Source organism: Kryptolebias marmoratus, linkage group LG19 (genome assembly GCF_001649575.2).
Source record: "Kryptolebias marmoratus isolate JLee-2015 linkage group LG19, ASM164957v2, whole genome shotgun sequence".
Lineage (NCBI taxonomy): Eukaryota > Metazoa > Chordata > Actinopteri > Cyprinodontiformes > Rivulidae > Kryptolebias > Kryptolebias marmoratus.
In genome coordinates this window covers 7,472,113-7,478,819 of record NC_051448.1, presented here as the reverse complement: position 1 = coordinate 7,478,819, position 6,707 = coordinate 7,472,113, and the positions used below count along the sequence as shown (strand labels likewise).

The following is a 6,707-nucleotide window of genomic DNA, read 5'->3' as shown; positions in this document are numbered from 1 at the left end:
AAAGGTGGAGCACGCTGCTTTCCCAGTCAACTCAAACTGTTTTTAATCAAAAAATAATAATAAAAATGACTTTAATTTATAATGTCTTTTTCATTTAATGTTTGTGCTCAGTAAGTAATGCATCTGCGCCATTTTAACTGCAGATTTACTGCATGTTTGTTTGAATTTATTGTATTTTGGAGGCAAAAGGGCAGAGCGTGATCATCTAAATAAACTGCAGCAGATGATTCCCTAAGAAGGAGGGATGTTTTAATAAACTGTTGCTCGTTCATTTTTTTCTTTAAAAAGTTCCGAACCTGAACAGCAACAGAAGTCTTTGCCACAAAAATGAAAAATATATCAGATGGTGCACCTCCAGTTTTGCAGGTTTTGGCCTTTTTATATTTTGTGGGAAGTAATCACAGCACGTAAATAAATAAAATATATCGAACCTGGATGGATTGTGGGAGCCGTTAATGTTTTTTAAAGCATAGTTTTAGAGCTTCATGCAAACCTCCACGTCAGCTTTATTTCTGTGCATTTCACGAAACATATTTCTGTAAGAAACTCATTAAAACTGATATCTGGGAAAAATGCATGAAGCTGTTATCTGTCCCTGGGTATTATCACATCGCCCCGACAAATGTTGCATGAGAGCAGCGCATTATTTTTTTTCCTTCTTCCAGAGAGCTGCTTTCCTTGCAGTTCTCTCAGCACTGTTTCCCTAATAACAAATAGTCCTCATGGGTCTTTGCAACCGCTTTTCGCTGCTGGCCCAGGAATCTGACGCAGGCCGACGTTTACACGGAAAGAGCGGGGTGAACATTCCTTCTTCTCATCCTGGTAAACCTGTTTGCTATTAACTGTTGTCAGATTGATGCCGTGGACCGAATCTAAAGGCTTCAACCGGGATTGATGCGGTCACGCTGAGGTCACTGGGTTATCATTTCAGAGGGCAGCAAATACTGGACACTTCTGGTCCAGGGGATATCAGGAAAACATATACTGCAAAGGTGAAGTTCAACCTGGACTCCAGCAGATGTTTTTGAGTCAACTGCATCTCATTTATGTGTAAACTTTTCCTTTCAAAGTTTGGATTCAAAATGTTTAAATGTAAAATCGTTTCTGTAAAACATGCTCTCACAAACTGCATTTTGCAAAGAGCTAAGAGCGATAGTTTAGATCTTTTGAAGAGTACTGTGGAGTGTTATGAATAAACAACATCTAACCTGTTGTAGGCAGCTCTGGTTTTGGAGAAACTGTCTACTTATGATCACCGATGGAGCTCAGCAGCGTGAAAGTGGATCGCTGTCGTCTTAAAACAACCCCATCTTACAGAGAAAGTTCATTTTTAAAAGTGCTAAACATAATCCATTTCAATCTGATTTTGGTTTCATGATTTCTGGTCCAATTCCATCCAGATATATTCCAATTTAATCCAGTTTCTTCTGTTCCAGATTCCATAATATGAGACTGCAGGTGATGTGCAGGTGTGCAGCAACACAGACTGTGTTTGTGCCATACGTAAGTATTTTATCCCAGCTGCTGTGAGTTTATTTTGAAAAATACATTAACTTTTAGAAATTCCTCACATGTTTTGCATTACTCTCCAATGTCATAATCTCAGAACATATGGCTGAAAAAGACTATATTTTGTTCTCAGGATGACAGGCTGAACCTTTACCGAGATAATAAATTTTGGTGCAGCAGAAAGATTCATAGCAAATAATTACGTCTAAATTGCGTAATTTGAGACCTCTACTGAACACAAGAAGCCTTAGAGTCGTAAACAGCGCAGAGCACTGCTGGGACAACAAGTTTCATTACGAACTTTTAATTTGTAGCTCTGCCGTGACCGGACCACACTGGCTTTCACCACAGGCATGTGAAGCATTCGGTGTTGTCTGCACATAAACAGTTATTTGAAGTGCAGCTTAGCTCCACGCATCAGTTTGTTTTGTTGAAGACTGAGACAAACAGCCCAGTGGAAATGACTTTGACAACAACAGGTTGGCGTTTTGATCAAGAATAATATGATTTTAGTGAAGTAACGCTTTAAAAGTGATTGGTTTTACTGATAAAGTCAAAGTGTGTTATAAAAAGACACAATAATACATATATATGCAGTATTTATTACATAACTCATTCAACGGTAAATTATTTTAATACAATTATGGTCAAAAATCTCTTAATGAACTGCTATAAAACAAAATCCATCATGCAGGAAAATGCCTCATAAACACTAAAATTCACTTTAAAGGTGCTTAACACAATGACATGAAGACTGGTAGAAGAAATTAATAAAGTTAGAAACAAAATCTGCACATTTTTCCTCTCAGATTGACAGCTAATGTCTCCTTAAAGTAAAGGTTTGTGAACAGCTGCCAACTATCAGCCGAAGTGACTGAAAATAATTCAACAGCGGCCACGTCAATGCAGGAGCTGTGTGAGATTAAGACGAGTGTTGGTACATGTTTACGCTCTGATAAAAGTGCTTTGTTTACATTGAGTGCGTACCCGCATTTTAGAACCGCATATCAGTTTATCTGGAAAACTACCTGAGTGAACTCCTTCAAAACTACACCATTTGATAAAGTTCAGGAACCTTTTTTGTGTTTGATTTCATACTTTGCTGGGATTACCTTTAGTTTTGTCGTGTTTGCTTTTATGATTCGAGGCTCTGAACTATCAGAGGTTAATATTTAATGTAAAAAAGACACATGGAAACAGTTCTTTTGTGATTTACATGCCTCCTGTAATATCTAAATAATAACGTAATCAGCATACATCTGGTTTCACGTGGCCACGTCTTTAATCAGGAGGTGGATGTTAATTCACAGAGTTTTATTGCACGGCTGAAACATGTACAGCGTTTTGTTTCTGCTGGCCGCCGTCCAATTATAATATTTTGCCAATTTATTTCTCCACTTTTTGCGTGACAAGTTGATTTCTCTTTTCTCCTCCTCTTCTTCTTCTCCTTCTCAGGTCATGTCTTAAAAAATAAAACCCCAGTCTCCCTGCATCCTGTGCCGCTTGTGTCAGTTAAGTCAGGATGTTTTGTCGGTTCCTGACACACCCCCCCCTCCCCCCCTGTGGTTCTTCCTATTTCTAAGGGAAGTCATGGGTTGTGGCTCAATCATTTTAGTTTTTATTAAGATGTGGCGATAGCGCCGCAGGTTGATTGCCTGCATGGAGCCACATGAGGAAAGGGTGCGGCGAAAGCCCCCAATTAGGCGTCATTTAAAGAAGCCCGTGCTAGATAAAGCAATTACAGCATCACTGCAGGGAGGATCTGTGTTTAAAAGGCAGAAAAGGAAGCTGCAGCGCTGGTTATCAGCGGCTTTCATCCAGCTATAATATCATAACAACTCATTCCAGGCAGGGAGGCGAATATAAAAGCATAAAAAACGAGAAAGGTAACAAAAGGTACCACCTTTAACCCATCTCATGCTTTCAGTGCAGCGAGAATACATTTCAATTTACATTTAAAGATTAAAACAAGCAAAATGATGAAGCGACGTTACAGGTTAAAATGTGCCCCTCTCCATTTGTAGAAATATCAAAATGAAAAATGCATATAGTTTTCATCATCCTGGCCAGAGATCAGAAGTTGTTTGTTGTTATCTTTGTAATTGAGGAAACAAGAAAAGTAAAGCAACGATTTATCTCTGAGTGTGAGCAAACAACAAGAAGTCCCACAGCACTCCAAAGCAAGCAAACCTTGTCCCTCCAGCTACGCCTCCCTGCAGCTGGTCCGCTACACATACTTCCTTAAATAGACAGTAGACTACAGCTGTAAACAGCAAGCCCTGAAACATACAGAACCCAGTCATCGGGTTCTGTATGTTTCATAACACAAGTTTTTATTTATTCCTACAGTAAGTGAAAAGTCTATGAGATGGCGATGCATTTATATAAAGTAATGTTAATTGTTATTTAAACAATATATGTAATAATAAATGCCAAACTTCTGCTCTGTAATCACTAATGCCAAAATTTCAATTATTTCTCAGCAAACACTGCTGGTTTTCTAACAGTTCCTGACAAGAAAAGTCCTTCAGGTTAGTGGAAAGTTTAAGTCTTTCTGGGAGTTTGCTTCATTCTGTAATGCCTTCTTTGCAAAGTCAGATTGCTTTGATTTCTTTGTGCACTACATTTATTTTCTTTGAATCTTTCATGAGTATTTCAACGTTAAATTCATTCCTGCCATCTGTAAGCAAACCCCACGTTTCTGCTCTTGATTTCAGTTATGATATCCGGTATCTGTCGTTTCTCTGTATCGCATTTTTCACACGTGGTTTTGCTCCCACAGAGTCCCTGTTTTTTTTTCTTACTGTATGCAGGCTCCTCTGTTTGCAGCTTTGACTGATGCTGGCTGAACATCCCAGAGTAACACAGTCGCCTCACATGCAGCACACACATGTTAAAGTCCTGCCAGCCTCAAAGTTTGAGTCTGAAGTTTCAAAGCAGGGGTCTCCAACCCTGGTCCTGGAGGGCCACCATCCTGCATGTTTTACTTGTTTCTCTGCTCCAACACACCTGATTTGAATCAATGGGTGATTAACAGGCTTCTGCAGAACATGAAGAGGTAATTTAACCACTGAATCAGGCGTGTTGGAGCAGGGAAACAAGTAACACATGCAGGATAGTGGCCCTCCAGGACCAGGATTGGAGACCCCTGCTTTAAAGAATGAGCGCTCTGCTGCAACATAACAACATGAAGACGCCACAACCTTTCTCATCCAGACCAGGAAATGGTTTCCTTCTTCCTCAAATCTTTTGTGAAGAGCTAATGTGATCAAACGTGTGCCTTCGTGCCTGCTGCTTATAGAAAAGGACGTGCGGCGCTGCAGGATGTCATATAGAGGAAATGATTGACTTGACTTAAATAGCAAGGAGAGAGACATCACAACACAATCGTGATGAGTGCTCATGATTGTTGTTCCAACATGCTGATTACCGGCCTGCGCGAGGCTTCCCTCTGAGCGGGGCTTATCAGGGTGTGCAACTGTTCCCCTCAGCCCCCGCCACAGGAAACGAGGGGTGGGGTACGTTCAAAGAGGTGCGGTGGGAGCGCAGCCCCCAGGGGCGGAGAGGAGATGCGTCCATGTTGGGATCGTCCTCCGTCTCGCAGTGCACGCCGCCACGTTGTTGAGATATTAGGGCTTCAGAGCAGGTGCTGGTTGTTGCTGCCAACATCATTCAGGTCTGGAGCGTCGACTACAGATCTGAAGGCAGAATGAAACAGGAAATGCTTTTCTTCTACACGAATGGAGAGAGGTGGTAAAGCCGTAGTTCGTGTCTTTTTAGGCGGGGTTCTGTCTGACTGAAGTGTGAACACTGAGTGCTGAATGGCTAAGCTGAAGGTGAGTCGTTAAAGACAAAAAGAGCAAAAAGCTAGCTAAAAGCTAAAAAAAAAGTAAAAGGCTAGCTAACAGCTAAAAGTAACATAAAAAGACAAAAACAGAAAACATTTCCTGAAGCAGATTTCAACGAGAACAATGTTTACCCCCGCCAAGGAAAGTTATGTTTTCATCAGCATCTGTCTGCCTGTCTGTCATAATTACTGAAAAAATTATGAACAGACTTTCATGAAATTTTCAGGAAGCGTCAAACACGTTACAAGGAACAAGTGATACGATTTTGGTGGTGATCCGGTCAAAGGTCAAGGTCAAAGGTCAACTCTACAGCTGTATAACAGGGATTTTAAACTCCTCAGCTGGACACCTCATGGGTCAGGGGTGATCACGGTTGAGTTCAAGGGGACAGGGTCAAAGGTCAAGGAGCGATGCTCTCGGGAATCCCACCCGTGTTCACAAAGGTGAATCCCCCAGCTTCACAATGGCACTGAACATTATACGAAAGGATTTCCCAGCGCTACGGCAGCAGATAGGAAAGGGTGAAATTCAAAAGAAATTAGAATTAAACGGATTATTTCTGAAAACGTACCTGTTAGAAAACTTAAATGATCTGCTATGCACTTGTTTTTCACAAATCTCAGTTATTAAATTAATATTTTCACGTTTTTTGTGCTCTTTCCGGCTCGTTTTGCCAGCTCACATATTTGTTTTTATGCAGAACAGACTTGCTGTTGGCGTCAGCTTCAACAAACTCTCCAAAACTCTCCAAACTATTTTCTCTGCAGGCCAGGATTCACCTGAGGATCCCTCCCCATAATTTATCAGACCTCATAAATCCGGCTGGATCGCTGAAAACTGGAATCTTTCTGAAGCTCGCATTTTTAGGGAAAGCCTCCTGCAATGGCTGCCCCACCCGAATAAATGACTGACTGCTTTACGGTTTTTACTCAAGAAGAGAAAAGTTCTGGGTTTCGTCTGCCGCACGATCCGATCTGTTTCTAATCAGCCACATTCGTGCTGTATCTGTGAAGGAATCCTACAGACGGCAGGAATCTGCTGTTTCACCCCCGAAAATCCAGCAGGGCTGAGGTTTTTTAGGCCCAGTTTGCACAAATCTGGACAAATCTGTTGCATTTTAGTCATTCTTCTACACCACGGCAGCGTCGTAATCGCCCCTGAGCTGTTGGCGTTCAGAAAATATGGCCGAATAGACCTGATATACTGTATATAAGCTAAACTGCAGCTGGAGTTGCTACAAAAGCTCAACATTCAGCTTGGCGTTATAGGTTTCTTTACAAATGCAGAAATAGTTTGAGCTGCGTGCGCTTAGAGGATGCAGCTTTTTTCATTTGTAATAATAAATGTGTT

General features: G+C 41.2%; 1 long non-coding RNA gene across 2 annotated transcripts; it reads left to right on the top strand.

The window, feature by feature from the left end:
- Window positions 1-650: 650 nt before the first annotated feature.
- Window positions 651-4,540, top strand: LOC119617989. 2 transcript variants are annotated; one of them, XR_005234513.1, is made up of 3 exons: window positions 651-992; window positions 1,218-1,503; window positions 3,993-4,540. It is a non-coding gene; the product is annotated as an uncharacterized LOC119617989 (long non-coding RNA). The 2 variants fall into 2 exon arrangements; XR_005234514.1 differs by having other exon boundaries at window positions 651-1,503; window positions 3,993-4,040; window positions 4,323-4,540.
- The last annotated feature ends 2,167 nt before the right edge of the window (window positions 4,541-6,707 follow it).